Source organism: Notamacropus eugenii, chromosome 1 (genome assembly GCF_028372415.1).
Source record: "Notamacropus eugenii isolate mMacEug1 chromosome 1, mMacEug1.pri_v2, whole genome shotgun sequence".
Lineage (NCBI taxonomy): Eukaryota > Metazoa > Chordata > Mammalia > Diprotodontia > Macropodidae > Notamacropus > Notamacropus eugenii.
Window position 1 is genome coordinate 123,473,353 of NC_092872.1, and position 18,404 is coordinate 123,491,756.

Consider the following 18,404-nt stretch of genomic DNA (forward strand, 5'->3'; position numbering starts at 1 on the left):
AAATGGAACCCTGTGTGTTTTGTAGAGCAGGACTGCAATGTTCAGGTTGTATGACTTCCCTGAAGACAGGAGTACTAGAAGGGAAAGGTATTAAATTAAATCACATGGAAAGACAAATCGTAATAGCACCCCCCCAATAAAACCAGAGCATATACTCTCATATATAGACACAGCATGAGTGGGCATAGGAGGGATATGTAAGGATCCCACCTAAAGGGCAAACTTGTAGGAAAAGTATGGTCTGGGTTCCATGTGGAGGGGCAGCTCACACTTGTGATGTTCCAGAATAACTGATTTCTTCTCATTCGGCATGTTTTCTGCTTGGTATGGGGATACATTGGATACACTATTGGATACATTGTTGCACAGGTTCTCCATTGGTCTTGTAATGGCTAATATGCTCTCAGTTGGGTTTTGATCTGATGGCTATATGCATATATATGTGTACATACATACACGTATGTATGTGTGTATACACATGGACATACACACACACCACACATACACATACATACAGCTGTGTGTGTGTATATATATATATACACATATATATACATATATATGTATATGTATATATATATACATATATATATGTGTATATATATATATATATATATATATATATATATATATATATATATATATATATATATATATATATATATATATATATATATATACAATATCACACAATATTCCCTCCAACTATCCTAATACTGAGAAAACTCTCAAGGGTTACAAATAACTTTCCATTTAGGAATATAAACAGTTCAACTTTCATAAGCCTCTTAGGATTTCTCTTTGTCTCTACCTTTTCATTCTTCTGTAGATTTTTGTATTTGAAAGTCAAATTTTCTATTCAGCTCTGGTTTTTTCATCAAGAAGATGTGAAAGGCCTCTGTTCTATTGAATGTACATTTTCCCCCCAGGTATTACTTGGTTTGACGTCTAGAGTTCCTCTGACCTCTGGAATACACTATTCCAGTACTGTGGAAATAAAATCAGGACAACACAAATCTGGCAGCTTGTATATTATAGTATCTCTGCTAGATCTGGTGTTATCCTGATTGTATTTCCACAATACTCCACTTGGTTCTTTATGACTGCTTACAATATTTTTTCCTTGACCTGGGAATGCTGGAAATTGACTACAATATTCCTAGAAGTTTTTCTTATGAAATCTCTTTAAGAAGGTGATGTGAAGATTCTTTCAATGTCTATTTTACCCTCTGATTCTAGAACATCAGGGCAGACCCCCTTGATAATTTCTTGAAAGATGATACCTAGGTTTTGTTGTTATTTTTTTTCTTATCATGGCTTTTAGGTAGTCCAAAATTTTTCAAATTGTCTCTCTTGGAACTGTTATACAGGTTGTTTGTTATTCCAGTGAGATATTTCACATTGTTTATATTTTTTCATTCTTTTGGTTTTGTTTTATAGTTTCTCGATGTTTCATAAAGTCATTAGCTTCAATCTACTCCATTCTAATTTTTAAGTAATTATTTTCATCAGAGAGCTTTTGGACCTCCTTTTCCATTTCCTCAATTCTGATTTTTAAGGCAGTCCTCTCTTCATTTGCTTTTAGGACTTCTTTTGCCATTTGGGTATTTTAAGGTATAATTTTCTTCAGTATTTTTGGGGGGTGGGTCTCTCAAGCTGTTGACTCATTCTACATGATTTTCTTCCGTCATTCTCATTTCTCTTCCCAATTTTTCCTCTTCTTCTGTTACTTGATTTTCAAAATCCTTTTTCACGACTTGCAGGTCCTGTGACCAATTAATATTTTTCTTGCAACATTTGGATGTAGGAGTTTTGACTTTGTTGTCTTCTTCTTCTGGTATGTTTTTATCTTCCTTGTTACCAAAATAAGATTCTATGCTTTTTGATTTTATTACTACTTTACTACACTAATAAGATTTACGTTTTTGCTTACTTAATGGGTATATTAATTTTGCATGCATATCCCCTTTATTACTACTACTACTACTGCTCCTACTTCTACTGCCACTACTACTACGACTACTGTTACTATTACTACTATGTCTAGCATATATGTAGAGAATTAATATTTGCACACACTTTATATACATAAAATTTTGATCTTTTCAAAATCTAGGGAGCTGGAAGGCATTGTTCTGGTTTTTCAGATGAGGAAACTGAGACTATGGAAATTTAAGTGAGTCGATCATGGTCACATCACTAATCATTTCCTGGGGCAGAATTTGTACTCAGTTCATACTGACTCCCTATCTAATACCCTATCCATGGCATCACCTCATACTACCTTTTATGAGTTTACTTTCCTTACAGATTTACTCCTTTAACAACTCTTCCCTCCATGTTCTCTATTTCCTTTATGGTTGACTCACTTTACTTTTTAACCACGTAAAAACTTGACAGTCTCATCCAATTATTTCTGTGAGTTCTCTAAGCAGCAGATAGACAGACTCGTCAAATTTTAATATTTCTTACATCTTTATCGATGTTTTTCATTTTCATTTTCTTCTTTTACGTACCTTTTTGCATTTCCTTGAGTTTTCTTCCTCCCTTTGAGATGTTTTTCTGGATTCTTCTCCATCTGGAATCCTGATTAGATGGGGCCTACCTCTTGTTCCATCAGCTCACGTCAATATTCAATTGTTTCTAAACTTTTCCTAAATTTTTCCTCCCCAAATTCAGTCTCTGTAATTCTTCACACATCTGAAGTCTTCTCTGTCTTCTTTTTATTCAATTTATCTGCTTCATTTTCTAGTCTCTTCTGTCCTGTTCCTTTGGAAGCTGGGTTCCTGGGGATGACGTGGTCACCATATTACAGACTGTAAGGTGGAAAAAATTGTTTGATATAACCACTTGCTGTACATAGAGTAACTCTTTGAGTCGTGCCCTCCAAAGAATACTTTTGACCGTAAATCAAGAACTGTCAAGGTGATGCTTATTCAATTAGCAGACCTCTCATGTGATTTGGGATTATTTCTTCTCTCAGAAGGATGTCATTGTATTTTCTTGCCATCTTCTGATTGCAGCAAAGGGTTGAATAGCTCCCTAGAATTCTCGTTAGCAGCAATTATTGTCGATGATGGAATGCCCACATAGAGAAACTTTTAATAAAGGTTAACAAATACAATTTTTATTTATTCATATGTCCCATCTTGCATTTGACATTCTCCTCAAAATGTCTAGAGCATGACTTGCTCAACCATATCTTCCTCTTGGTGACTGCACACCTGCTACACGAACCAGCTGTTCAGCCCAAGCACTGGGCCTTTTTACAGAGCACAGGATCTCCAAAGCACAGGGAGCCCAATGTTTAAATGAAATGAACAATACTATCTGAGCAATTTGCATGTTGACACACAGCACAGCTACTGGTATAATCAAAAAGAATATTAGTGTGGAAAAAATACTCAGAACTTTTTGACTATGGACTAGAGCTTTCCACACATGACTATCAATTGAAAAATAAAATCCCAGAGACAAAAGCACACCATGAAGTGGCCCCTTAGCTGCTCACAAGCTTTTAAGCTTGGTTGAGGGTTCACATCTACTGAAACTTATTCTAATGAATACTCAAGTCCTTTGAATTTCTTCCTCAAAAGATTAAGCCATATTTATTATGTAATAATATGTGTAAAGGATTTGGAAAATTTCAAAGTTACATATAAATGTAACTTCATTCAACCGGAGTGAGGTAAGGAAGGGACAGTATGTGAGTTACTTTTTATAATTAATTGTATAAAATTACACTGTAGAGGTGAAAATGGTTAATATATTTAAAATAGAAAAACAGGGTGTAAATAAAATAATACTAAAGCAGGTTTCAATGTCCATGAGTTAACCAAGTTAGGGCACCAAAACTTCCCTCACATTCCCTTCACAATCTACCCTATCCCTTTTAACTTTCCTCCTACTCTCATCACCAACCCAGCCCCCTATAACTCTGCCCCTCCCACTCCCCCACCCCAGGGAATGAAAGTTTTTTAAGTCTAGCTGAGATCTAGGCCCCACCTCTAGGGGATGTCATGGTGGGGTCAATAACTTACCCATCTGATGACCACCAAGGGCGTCCCATGCTGATGTCTAGCACACCTCAGATACACTGAAAGGGTAGAGGCGACTGTCACAACCACTCCAAACTGGGGTGACTAAGGTCTTCCTGAACAAAAGGAAGGCTGTCCCAAGCCAAGTTGGGAAATCTCCAGAAACTAAATCAGTCCTGCTGGTTGAGTGCTAAACTCCCGGTGCCAACAGGAAGGGAGGGGGTCTCTCACAGGCCGCCAAACCCCTCCCCTTGCTGGGAGCTGCCTGGCCATGCCTTCTTCTTCCCTTGCAGATGGTGTGGTTGTCCTCCTCCTCCTCTTCCTTCTCATCCTCTCTTCCTGCTTTTACTCCTCGCCGTCCTCCCCCTCATCTTTGTCTCATCACCATATTCCTCTTCCTCTGCTCCCTTTTCTCCAACACTTTTGCATCCTTGCCTCCTCTCTTTCCAGTTCCTACTATCTCCTTCCTTTTTATTATCTTTTGCCTTGTTTTCCTTATCTTTTTCTTCTTTCTTGACCTTTTTGTGCCTCTTCCTTTTTCCTTTTCTGTTTTCTCTTCCTCATCAGTCTTTCCTTATAGCACGGATCCTAGCACAGGTAAACAAGAACTTAGTAAGTGTTTCATCCATCTCTCTATTGAGATGTTTCCATTCCCCATCAATGACACTCAACTGCCCCCACCTAGCCACCTGGATAAAAAATGCTTCTCTGAATAGTCCTGTGCTGCTGAATGGATGATAATGCCTATGAACAAAGTTTGGAGTAAGTGATATATACACCCAATCCCCAGTATAAGAGATAAGTCTCTAACGAACAGCCTCTGGTCACTTGTGAACCTGTTCACAAAATGTCAAAACACAATTGGAGGGAGGGGGGCAAAGTAATCCAAACTGGAACACTCAGGGCTCTATATTAAGAAGCTCACCTGCACAGGACATTGGGCAGCAGGTCCCCTATTCATATACTTTGACGCTAATTAGCAAACAACTGATTTTTTGTTCTCTACTTTCTTCCAAGGCTTTGAAATCTAGAGATAGGACTCAGGATAAGGAAGGTGATTAAGCCTGATGAAAGCCACACAACATGGATGCATTCTTCCTTCACCTGCCTAGCCCACAATTGGCTGCATCTGAGATCAGTTTTTATTTAGTAGGGATGGTCTTCGGGTATCAGTCTCTGTTGACAGCAGCAAAGGACTGGAGAGAAGGGTGACTCAATGTTCACTCACCATTTTCCTATCAAAGACCACCGAAAGATTCCTGTAAACTCTAAAGGAAACTAGGACTATCAAACCAGTCATTTAGTGGGAATTTCATCTTTCTAAAGGAACCAATGCAGTGTTTCTTTGGACTGGTGGCTTCCTTAGTACACCAGCGTTTGCTCTCAAAGATGTTAATTTAGGTTTCTTCATGAACAGGAAGCAAGGACAACGTATTTCCTAATGATATTAATAAGACAAATAAGAAAAGAAGATTTATTTTATGAAAATTCATTTTTTTTGTACAGAAAATAAGAAGTTACCATTAACAAAGGACTTAAAGGATTGTAGAGGTTTTCTCATTTGATGTTCATAAGAGCCCTGGGAGGTAGGTGCATTTATTGTCCCAGTTTTACATACAAAGAAACTGAAGATAAGTGATTTGTCCATGGTAAACAAGCTAGCAAATGTCTGTGATAGGATCTGAACTCAGGTCTTCCTGACTTTAGATTCAACATCCTTTCTGCCTGGGCCACCTAACCACCACCCCTTCATTTCCAAAAGAGCAGCTCTGGATTTTCACAATATCCTGAAATGTTACTCATCCTCTTTCCACCCTTTTTCTTCACCTTTTCCCTGCCTCTGACCTAGCCTTATGACACCAAAATTTAACAGGTCTACGTCCCTTTCACAGTCCTATCTACTCCTCTAAGGGACAATCATAAACTAGAGAAACTCAAATAAGTTCCAAGTGTTAATGTATTCACCCCATCCCCAGGAATGCTTGCATATGAACACCATCTTCCAGAAACAAAATCCACTTACTTAGGTAATATATTGTAGAGTTTTCAGCTCCATGCAAAGAAAACACTTTCTGATAAGGAGAGCTGTCGAAAATGCAATGGGATTCGTCAGGTTTTCATGGGTGATCTTCACCATAGCGGTGATCTTCAGACCTTTGAAATTACTATTGATTGAGGGTATTGTTTTGTTTTTTTTTCCTCTGATAAGTACCAGGTCACTTTATTGGGATGTATATGGTGGTAGATTTTGGTACAGATAATGGTCAGATAACCAAAATATGAGTGCCCTGAAAGACAGGAGGAGTCATGCCCACAGTTTCCAGGTGTTGGGGAGCCACTTAGCTCTCATTGTCACTGTCTCCAAGGGTGCGCTTGTCAAAAAGATATTCCATCCTGACAGAATGGGGGGAGGGGCTGTGGGAGAGTATTTTGCGCACGCTGGTTAAGTGATCACCCAATTGTTTGATGGACTTTACCTTTTGGTCCAGGTAGTGGGTTTTGAGGAAACCATATACATGGGGGTCATTCTTGTCATTTGTCAGCTTGTGCAATTCCAGTAACGACTGATTGACATTTTTTTTCCAAGTACACAGCACACTCTTTACATTCAGCCCACTCTCCCAGTCTCCTTGGTTGGGTTTGTTGATGTCCTGCAAGAAGATGCGGCCACTGTGCTGGTTCCGAAGTTTTATCAGCTTCTCAGCGTGCTCCCTCTCCTAGTGGGACTGATGGAGGAAGTACTTGGCAAAATTCTTCAACGCTACATAATCTGCGTCAAAGTAGTAAGACATGGACAGGTAGACATAGGCAGTGTAGAGCTCCAGGTTGATCTGGCAGTTGATGGTGGCCTCTGAGTCCTGGTGCTGGGTCTGCTGCACGTGAGAGGAGGATGATGTGGTCATGGGGGCAGTGAAGGCTGTGCAGCCACTGGGGCTGAAGCTGGTTTGGCGGCAGAGGGAGATGAGGCAGGGGGACTAGGTAGCTGAGCAGGAGGCTGGTGCGGGAACGAGAGGACAGACTAAGTGGGGGTTACTGAAGGTGAAAGGTGGACAGGTGGCTAAGGGTGGCTGTGGCCTGGAATCAAGGGGCAGGTTCAGTTCAAGTACTGATGAAGTAGGGAACCACAGAGATTCCCCTTCATTGTGCTTCTGACCACTTGGGAGAGTTCTTGAAGACTCTCTGTTGATGAGTTGTATGAATTCCTTGGGAGAAACTTTGGATTTTCCTTCCAATATTGATTCTGTGACTCTCGAAAAATAATAGATTGAAATCGTTTAGCTGGCAGACAGGAGCATGGATTTTGAGTGCAACGATCTTTCAGTATCTCTTAAATGTCACAGGATATTGGTAGCCATGTATTCTGTCATAAGTCAATGCTGTTTTCAACGCTTTGTAAAAGTCTTATTTTATTCTTTCTATGATTAAATGTCTCTTCTAGGAAAAAACTTCCTACTTAGGAAAATGAATAAAATTTCAGTTGATAGGCTGTTAGCACAATAGCTAGCCCTGCACAACGTCATTGTTGGAGTCATATGAAAGGAAAACTTGCATGAATAGGTATATTTAGTTGCAAAGAACCTCTGCGGTATCTGTTTCCATTTGGAGCAAGAGGATGCACTTGGAAGAGGGAGTCTTTTTTTACAATGACTTTCTTGGAAGTGGGAATTTTAACAAAGATGGTCTTGGAAGAAGGAGGTTTATTTTTTGTTTGTTTGTTTGTTTTTTGACTATTTTAGGAATCCTAAGTCCTCAACTGAAATCAAATATTTTAACTGAACATTTGGGATAGGGGAAGGGAGAAAAGAGAGAAAGGGGGTGAGAAACGCTTTGGAGATTCTACAGTAAAAAGGTAGGTGATGTTGAATTTGCTTATAAGAGTGAACCTGGCAAGACTAACAAATAGGAGCATCTGCGACTTCTTCACTGAGGAATCTCTTCTCATCCTCCTTCTTACCGATCCAGGGCACAATGACAATGCCGACTGCCTGGAGGGGCGTGGAGAGCCTGGTGGCATCCTTGCTGCCCCCAGCATCAAGAGAAGATGCAGGAATTATATTCAGGGAGGTTTTTGACTTTAATTTTTAGTCTCCCTCTCTTCCCTCGCATTCTCCAAGGGGTGTGAGTAGCATATAGCAATGTACTCTGTGTAAATGCCATCAAGGGTTTCCACTTCTTGGGCATCTGTGGAAGATTTGGGCTTGTGATAGCAGTAGCCCAATTCATCAAAGGTGGGAGACAAGCCCCAGCTGATGGTACTCTCATCTGCAGCCAGGATAATACTACTCTTCCCACAAGCTAAGTTTGTAATTCTCCAGCCACAGAGGTCCTGAACAGCTTTGAGATACATGGTGAACTCCAGAGAAGTGTTGGTAGCACCCCAGAAAAACAGGCCACCAACTTCACTGACTTCGAAGTAGCGGGTGTAGCCAGTGAAGATTTGCCTGACTTCCTGGCCCAGGATATTGAAAAGCTTCACCACACCAGGGACCATGTCATCCTTGTGCTCTGTATGGCCCAACAAGCCATCCCCTCCAAATGCCCCAGAAAAAACAGGTTTCTAAGACTCTAGAACCAGAGTGTAATTAGTGCCACAGGCAACCTCGCAGACAACGACATTGGGGACTGGCAAAATCTGTCCATATTTTGTCTTTTCAATGCACATGGTAACTAGCAGGGGACCAACTCACAGTCACATATTATCCTCTGAGTCCGGGCAATGAATTTCCTGTCAGAAATGTGTCGCAGCTGACCATATTCAGGGCACCCAAAGGAGTAGAATTTTCTTTTGCAGTCCTTTATCCTGCTGAATTCCTCGCCACAAGTCATTTTGGTATTTGGCTGGCCATTGTACATTAACTGTGCAGGGCTCAGGACGGCATTGGTATCGTCCAAGGCCAAGTTGCCCCATCTTATTCTCTCCAAAAGTAAACACACAACCAGTTTCTGTCAAAGTCAGAGTGTGGTTCCTCCCACAGCCAGCGGACACCATCACTTCCTTGCTATGGACTTCCATGAATTTGGGGGCTTCCACTTTCTTGGTATCACCGTGTCCCAGCTGCACCAGCTCATTGCAACCCCTGCTCCACAGCTTTCCTTCTGTGGTTAGGAGGAGACTGTGAGCAGCACAAGGGTCAGAGACCACCATCCACACCTAGACCCTGGACCGATAACCATTTCTATGGTGCCCCCACAAGTTCTGCCCCAAATTGCTGTAAGTAGCATTCTGTTTAGTCACTTCAGACCAATGAGGTGCCAGTTGGTTCCTCCCCAAATCAAAAGATGCCCTCTATATTTAGAATCTTCAGGTTTGGGGGTGATAATAGGGAAAGAGAAAGAGCCTAGGTCATCTGCCCCCTCACCCCCAGTGCCACATTCACGATCCTCTCCTTGCTGTGTTCCATCTCTAAGATGATCAAGAAGGAGTTGTACAAGGATGCTGGGGATTCTTGGAGGACGAGGTTAAAGCAGGGGAAGACAATGGCATGGGCTTTGGCATCCCAGCAGAAGCCTCTTGGATTTTAAGATTTCACGGCCTATGAGAATCCTCCTCCTCTCTTGCTGATTCCAAGAGAATAACACCCAGTAAGTGGGACTGACTCAGTTCCCAGAGGTCCCCGATTCCTGATGCCCCTGGCTTGAGACATGCTTGTACCACCTTCCTTCTGTCCAAGAACACCCCGCCATCCTAGTTGGTAGTAGTGGTGAGAGAAGCCCCAATCCCTCCATGTATCTGAGGTGATCAACAAAGGTGAGCCAGAGAAAAGGTGAGCCACTTTTAGTGGTCAGTAGAGGAGCAAGTTATTAACCTTTTCATGTTCCCCTGAAGCTGAGGCCTGGGACAGGGCTAGACTCAACCTTCAGTACCTGAAGACTGAGAGAAGGTTTGATGTTTTCCCTTAGGACATGGACATTGAAAGGGTTTGGTGTTAATGTGTTCTCGTGAATTTAACCCATTACCCAGCTCTTTCAATTCCAAGATTAGTTTTACATCTATACATATACATATATATACACATACTTATACATATATATACACATATATAGACATATACATATCTATACCTAATCTATATCTGTATCTATATCTCTATATCAGTGTATCTATATTCATATACATATCTATATCCGTGTCTACATCCCTGTATAATCTACTTATGTTTCTATTTCCATATCTATCTCATCTGTGTCTATACCTATATCTGTCTGTATGTACGTTTATACTCATGTCCATATCTATATCCCTCTCTAATATGCTTATGTTTCCGTTTCTATATCTATTCAATCTGTGTCTGTAGCTATATCTCTATCTATCTATCTATCTATCTATTTATCTATCTATCTATCTATCTATTTCTATATCTATTCATGTCCAGATCTATATCTGAACTGTATCTGTATGTATCTTCACATCTGTATCAGTGCATCTATAGTCATATCTATATCGATATCTGTGTCCCTATCTATATCCCTGTCTAATCTGTATATGGTCCTATTTCCACATATATATCCAATCTGTTTCTGTACCTATACCTACATTTATCTATATCTATATTTATGTCCATATCGATATCTCATCTGTATCTATGTCCATATTGGTATATATGGTACACATATCTGTATGTGTATCTATATCCATGTCCTTATATTCCTAGCCCTATGAGTATATAATTGGTATCTGAAATATATATCTATATTTATTTTCATATCTGTATCTAATCTGTATCTACTTATATTCCCACATAAACATGCACACATACACAAATATGCATGTCTGCTGCATATATGTGTTTATGCATATTGTCTCTGCACCAAATTAAATTTTCAACCCCAATTCAAGGATAAGACAAGAGATGCTGAAGTAATGACAAACGTTTCTGTAGAGAATGTGTTATTCTTCAATTAGATATTTGATCAAAATATCCCCTTCCCCTCACCCTGTAGGCCCACCTAGCCTTTTTAAAAGCAGTAGTGAAAAGAATATGTTATATCCTAATTCTTTTCTCTCATTCACTCTGTCCGTGGGGGGGGGGACCTTCTGCCAGGAGAGATAATCAGCAATGATCCCCTCTATTTCCTAAGAAAACTCCTAAAATGACATGTGGGGAGAATGCTTTCATTTCAAAATCTGAGCTCTCTTTACAGTAAGAACCAAGAAGGGATATTTATTAAAACATATAATCTTATCATTCAAACTTGTATAAAGCAACCTTTGTGCTCCATTGTATGCATCTTATTTAAAGAGATTTTCTCATTAATGATTTTTTTTGTCCATTTCCCATATTTATTGATGAATAAAAGAGTGAAATACTTCTCCACACACATTTCCGGCAAAAGGAGGGGAAATCAACAACCAAAATCACTGTGCTTCTTGAATTTACTTTGTAAAAGATAGCTTTCCTTCTTTTCTGTTCAAACTACCTTTCTATGAAATGAGGGCAACTAGGTGGCAGCTGGTCTGGAGTCAAGACTGTCTAAGTTCAAACCTGTCCTCGGGCCCTTTACTGCTGTGCCCTGGGCAAGACACAGTAAAATGAAAATAAATCTACCCATCTCCTACAGTAGTGAGGATCAAAGGAAATATTAGCTAAGAGATTAACACAGTGTCTTGGACATAGTGGTGCTTAATCCAAAGTGTGGGGAAATAAAATTGGTGATTTCTCATACACATAAACACAAATATATTTAGTAGAAGTAATTAGAGGTAGATGTGTATTCTTCCTTCGTTGCCAAAGACCATGCCATCAGAGAAATAATGACGTGACTGGCACTTGACTTTGTTTTGAGTGAGGGAGGGCTGTGCATATCACCAACCTCACTTATCCTCCAGAGCCATCTGAATCCAGTGACCAGATATTCATCAGCATGATTGGAGATGATCCAGGATGAGGCAATTGGGGTTAAGTGACTTGCCCAAGGTAACACAGATATTGAGTGTCAAGAGTCTGAGATTTCAACTCAGGTCCCCCTGATGCCTACACTGGTGCTCTATCCACTGCACCACCTAACTGCCCCAATTAGATGTAGATTAATTCGTTGTCCATTACTGAACCAATGAATTCCATGTATGTGTGTGTGTGTGTGCGCGCGTGTGTGTGTGTATGCATACATATATTTAAATGCCTTATTATTTCTATTATTTTAGTCGGAAAAATCTCATATTAGAATGAGGTATATGAATATGAATACAGAAAAAATAAAGTATGCTACTGATTATTTGAATATTTAGTATCTGAGTTCTCAAAGTTATGAGGCTGCACTTTGTTTGAATCTGGTTTTCCTTCATGGTAGCTGACTAGGGAACTCTCAGTGAGAAAACTTCTAACATTCAGTGGATCAGCAATTATCTTCCAATTTATGATCATAGAATATTGCCCAGAGGATTCAAGATGAAGTTAACTATCTGGTGTGTTTTACTGGCAGAATGTGAAAGTAGACTTTCTTACTCCAGAGACCAGTGTGTTATACTGCTTCCCCTGGAACTTACTGAGGGAATGCGAAATTGTAACATGAATATTATTCATGAATTGACCATTAATTATAAATTTAAATGCCACCATTCCTCCTTCACATTAATATTTTTCCAAAACCCTCTTATTTTTTCTTCGTCTGATCTGGTGACCCTGGACAAATAATTTTTCCTTTATTACCTAAACTTTAAAACGGGGATGATAATAACAACTACCTCGCACAGGTGTGAGAATCAAATGAAGTAATTATAAATTGCTCATGAAGTGCTTAGCATTGTGCCGGGCACATAGATAATTGCTACATAAATGTGAGTTATTATCATCATCAGTGTTGTTATTATTTCTACATAGAGGAATAGAACCCAGCCCCACCATTAGACTGTTGCAAGCTTCAGGGATTTTCCTCTGTGTCATTAGCACTTATACCACTTGGGATCAGCAGTGTGTCTAATACCAGACACCCCCTAAGACCTAGAGCCACATACCCTGAACTGAAAACACTTTGAAAGCCCCATTCCTATCTGTAGGAGACCAAGGGTTAATCCTCAGATTTCATCTCACTAAAGCTTGATTGAAATGTGTCCAATTTGTGTATGGTTTGTTTTGGCATTACTTTGCAGTCCCCTCTGACTTACCAAAAGAGGCATCTAATTAGCATTTGCTGCTAATAAGTTGGGAATAGTCCCTGAATGCCAATTCAGCTGTTTTTCTACTTTAAGTAAACTAGTGCTTTTCAACCCTAGCATGTGATGGCATCCATTGATAATGAAATGGCAATTCTCTGGAGCAATAAATTTGTCTCCTTCACAGTCACTCATCCTTGACTACCAATTCCTGAAGCAGCCTTTTCACATCTAACACAGTCAGAAGCACCTTCTTCCTGATACACTAAAGCATGATGAAGTAAGCAGATATTCCTGAGTATTCTCCAAAAAAACCCCTCCACATTGTCCATCTCACTCTTGCAAGGATTCCAAGAACACAGTTTTGTGATGCTCCATTTTCAGGAATTATACAAGATCAAAAACTGGTTACCTGAGCATTTAAAAAAACCTCCCATGTTTCTCCACCTCTATTCTCTGCCAATGTGGTTTTACTTCAACGACCTATACTAACAGATTCAAAGGTTCCTTGGACGAGGAAGGTTGACACTGACCCTCACCATCACTTCCCTCAATGAACTTCTCAAAATATTGTGTTGACATTCTTTTAAACCTCTACATATGCTTTGTGGGCCATCAAACTGTGATCACTTTTGGCAACCGCAAATCCAGGCTGTTGTTCTCATTGTTTCCTCCCCTAAAATTGTAACAGTCTATGTACAGGCCTTCATAGCCTCCACCCTGCACTATAACAATAGCCTGCTGAGTGCTGTGCCTGTCACCAAAATTTACCTATTGTGTCTTTCACCTGAAGTCAGAGTCACCTTCCACGAGGGCAAAACAAATCCATTCTAGTCCTCTGTTTTCACCCTAGCCAGATGGATTCCTCAAACAAGCCTGATTACGTTTACAAAATTGTGTAGGTCTGCAAAGTCCTCCATCATCTGATCGTCCATGAGCATAACACCTCGAACATACAAATATTTTGAGGCCAGTTAGTTGTTTTCCTCTGAGACAGTGTACATTCAAAGCGAGAAAGGTCCTCAGAGAATTCCACACCAACCCTCTCTCCCTTTGTCCAATCCAGAGGCTCAGGAAAGTTCAGGAAGTTTCCTTAGGGCTCACAATGTTGTTTCACAAATAGGGCTTCATTTCAGTCAAACACCACTTTGGCAAAGGTGTATGTTCTTTCTTCATTTGGGGGATAACGGCAGATCGGCCAGCCTTCTCAACATCTTTCATAGTCTGAAGAAAGCAATGTGAATGAACATGTTTTGTTGTGCGGTGACTTGGATTTATTTCGTTTTACTAATACTATCAAGTTCATTTCTGTCTTTTGAAGTTGTCTACACACCTATCCTGTCTCACACAGAAAAGGAAAAACTGACCATTCTTTTGGAGATAGTCCAAAGACTGAGAACTTTTGGCCGGGAACTCAAATTTGTCTTTCTGGGTCCTGTTGTCTCGCCTTGTGATTGAATCCAAACTTCAGACAAGAAATTCCTATAATGAAGGGAGTTATTTGGTAAAACTTGGACTCAATCAAAAAGCCACACACGTGTATCTTGGAGAACAAAATGTGGCTACTAGGCCCCAGGTTCCTCAACCTTGGTACAGACAGTGTGCGAAGCGCTGGGCATAAGAATAGGAGACATGGGATTGGGGAACCCTCTTAGAGCCTTGGAATTCTATTGGCCTGGAGGAGGGGACTTCACTGACAAAGAATTTGTTTGGAGGGGCAAAGCAGTGAAAGGCATCCTTTCCTGAGAGGCAGAGACTTAAAAGACACCTACCTGGTCTGGGGAAAATGACAGTGAGGTAAATTTCAGCTTTCAAAAGTCTTGTGATAGTTACTCCACTTCCTCGTCTCAGAAAAATCACCGTTCTTACTCTTTCAGGGAACTGAATTTGGAAATACGAATTCTTCCTGTGACATCAGACAGAGGAGAAACTTTTACAAGATCACTTTATTTGAATAGTTAAAGAGTCTCATAGTTCGAAGAGGTCATCTAAGCCAACTCATTTCTGAATAAGAATTTCTTCTCCAACATTTCCAACAAGTTAGTATCTCGAGTCAGCTGTCTGGATTTTGATACTCAAGGTAGACCACCTACCTTCTGCATATCTCCTCCAGCAATCCACAAAGTCTTCTGTGAACTGAGAAACAAAAAGTCAGTGAATTCTTCCACCCGTGAACTGCAAATAAATAAGTAAATAAAAGAAAATGCAGGCATTAGAAAACAGGGGCCTGGGAACACAAAAACTAGGCTCTACATCTCCCAGTCTAACCAAGGGGTTCATGTAGACTATACCCTGCAAAAGCACTTTTTCCTTTGCAAAATCCCTGGAGTGGAGAGCTTGAAAGTGCTAGAGTGCTGAGGTTCCAGCTCTAAATCTCAAAAACTGAATGAGGCCTAATCCCAGGAGGTGGAAGTCAGTGCAAGAACCCATGGAAGTAAGGGTGTTAAGACCAGGCTTGGTTAGTAAAGTCACTCCAAAACTTAACATAAGTAGCTTATCAATCGTGACCCTACCACAAATCCTCAGTTCAGAAACTAAACTTGGAGAGAAAAGTACATTAAATATGAAAACATTAACTAGGATCAAGCCTACAGATCCTCCAAAAAAAGAAAGCAATTCCATAACAACTGTAAACATAGATTAAAAGGAGAAAATGGATTTTTCACAAGGACTACGTGAATTCCTAGTAACAACGAAGGAAGAGATACAAAATAAAATTAAAGACCTGAAGGGAAAAATTGGAAGTAGAATAGACAACTTAGAAGAGAAAATGGTAGATATTATATAAGAAGTGAAGTGCTTGAAATCAAGTATAGATCAAACAGAAATCAATCACTCCATAAGATAGCAAGAAATTTTAGAACAAGATGAAAAAATTGAAAAACTTGAAGAAGAAAATGTAAGATATCTGATAACAAAAACAACTGACTCGGAAAACTGTCAAGAAAAGAATGTAAAAATTATTGGGCTCCCTGAAAACACTGATATAGTAAAACGTTTGGATATTGTATTTCAAGAAATCATTAAAGAGAATTGGCCGGATTTATTAGAACCAAGAGACAGAATAAATATTGAAAGAATCCATAGGTCATCTCCTCTAATAAATCCCCAAATAAAAACTCCCAGGACTGTCATAGTCAAAATTCAGAGTTCCCATGTCAAAGAGTTCAAATACCAAGGAATTACAATGAGGATCACACATAACCTGGCAGCTTCAACTATATATGAGAAGAAATATTGGAATTCAATATTTAGAAAGGCAAAAGAGATGAGCTTACAACCAAGAAAAAGCTACTCTGCAAAACTTGGCATAATCCGATATGGAAAAAAATTGACATTTAACACCACAGAAGATTTTGAAGAATTTTTGATGGAAAGACCTGAGCTGAGTTGCAAGTTTGAAATACAAACACATGACTTCAGAGAAATCTAGAAAGGAAAAGAGTGGCGATTTCATGGAATCCTGGGTGGTATGACCTGATGTAAGTGAAATAAAGCAAAATCAGAAGAATTTAAAACAGTACAACAACAATGAGAGGAGAAACATCTTTTGAAAATCTGAAGAATCAAGTCTCAAAAACGACCTGAAAGTACTCTAGAAATGTTGCCCGCCTTCAGACAAGGGATGGAAATAAGATGGAAAAACAAGCATACATTTTTAGACATGGCCACATTGTAGATTTAATTGTTTCAACTCTGCTATTTCACCCCTTCTTTTCGTGTTCTTAATTAAGAGGAAGAAAGGGAGGTTAATGGAAGATGGTGAGAGGTATAATAATGTGATAAAAGAAAAATTTGGTCTTAAAGATCTATTGTAATAGTTTGTGTAAATCACACAAGGGAAATTCAACAAGCAACATGACAAGCAGAACTGTTTTGAAATGAAGGTATAGAATTATATATTTACATCAAATTATATGAGGTAGAATTCATAGTTTCATATACAGTTCTATAATTTTTGCATGTTTTTATGTGTGGAAATTTCTTCATGGTGTTGAAGCTTATTAATCAATAAAAAGTTATAATTCAGCTTGTAATAAATAAAAACAGTCATAATTCAAAAAAAAAATAATAGGAGACATGAGAGTGCAAAAAAGCTTAAAAACAGAGCTGCAGCAATGAAGAATCCTTCACTCAAAACAGGAACCATCGAGGCATACCGTTATTCAAGATGCAGTAATGGAGGCACGCTCAATTTTCTTCAACACTCATTTGTGATTAGCATGAAGTCAATTTCATCATTTCATACAGCATGACTTCAATTCTATCATCACTTTTTTCGTAATTCTCACCTTTGAGTTTTTGGAAAGGAATTTCTAAGATTAAACGTCTCTTCCTGTCATGTATTTCTCCATTCACATTCTGCTGTCTGTTTCTCTTTTGTGAAATATTTCCTTCTGATTTTCAATACTGAGGAAAACTAACTGAATAAAACACTGTAAGAGAAATCCTTCTATTTCTCATAATGTTCCTAGCATTATGTGATACTCCTGATTTCTTCTTCTAACCTCAAGATTTTCCAGTATACGGAAAAAAATCCTTGGTGATTTCATGTATTTTGGGTTCTTAGCTTTGTGTTCCAAACATCTTACTAAAATAACTAACCTCTTTGTGTTAGTTATCTTCCAAAGGGAAAAAGAACCAAATCTTTAATTTGGGCAGCCATCTTCTTTTTGCTGTCTGTTGCTCTTGTACCTCAGCATCCTTCCAGGCTTATATTCATATAGCACAAGATTTCCCTTTGTGGGCGCAGAAGCAGACAGTAATCAACATTCATGTTCTCCCCTCATGTATCCTTGGTTGTTTTATAGCCACATTTCCTCAGAAAACTTCTTAGAGGATTGTGAATTCCATGTTCACTTGAAAAGCAGACTGTATATTGGCCCCATTCTATACACTGGGACTCTTTTCATTTCCCTGCCAGTATACAATGGCTTTCATTGTAAGAAATTGAAAACAATTGAGAAAAAAACTTGAATTTTGAGATAAAAATCACAAGGAAAGGAACAGAAATAGGGAGCAAATATTCACCGACTTGCTGCTGGACCACTCAAAGGGGGATCAAGTGATATTATAATTTCTTCATTGAGCACTACTCTCAAACGCCAATGTCCATGTGTTGCTGAAATCAGAAAGCCACGTTTTTACTTTGTCTCCATGGTTACAGAAGTGGGCCCAGTTTTCCACTGTAGAATACTGGCACATATCCTGTGATGGGTACTTCCTGTCTTTGCTAGGGAAAGAGCTATTTTTCATGTGTTCTTTCAATAATCTTT

The 18,404-nt window shown here is 39.2% G+C and overlaps 1 long non-coding RNA gene and 2 pseudogenes across 1 annotated transcript; all 3 read right to left on the bottom strand.

Annotated features, from left to right (window-relative positions):
- Positions 1–6,348: 6,348 nt before the first annotated feature.
- Positions 6,349–7,041, bottom strand: LOC140524017 (ferritin heavy chain-like; annotated as a pseudogene).
- A 1,028-nt stretch (positions 7,042–8,069) lies between these two features.
- LOC140507667 (protein RCC2-like) lies at positions 8,070–9,556 on the bottom strand (annotated as a pseudogene).
- Positions 9,557–12,191: 2,635 nt separating this feature from the next.
- On the bottom strand, positions 12,192–15,303 carry LOC140524023 (uncharacterized). Its single transcript, XR_011973541.1, has 3 exons — positions 15,222–15,303; positions 14,901–15,034; positions 12,192–14,352 (listed from the first exon to the last, which is right to left on the bottom strand). It is a non-coding gene; the product is annotated as an uncharacterized lncRNA (long non-coding RNA).
- Positions 15,304–18,404: the final 3,101 nt, after the last annotated feature.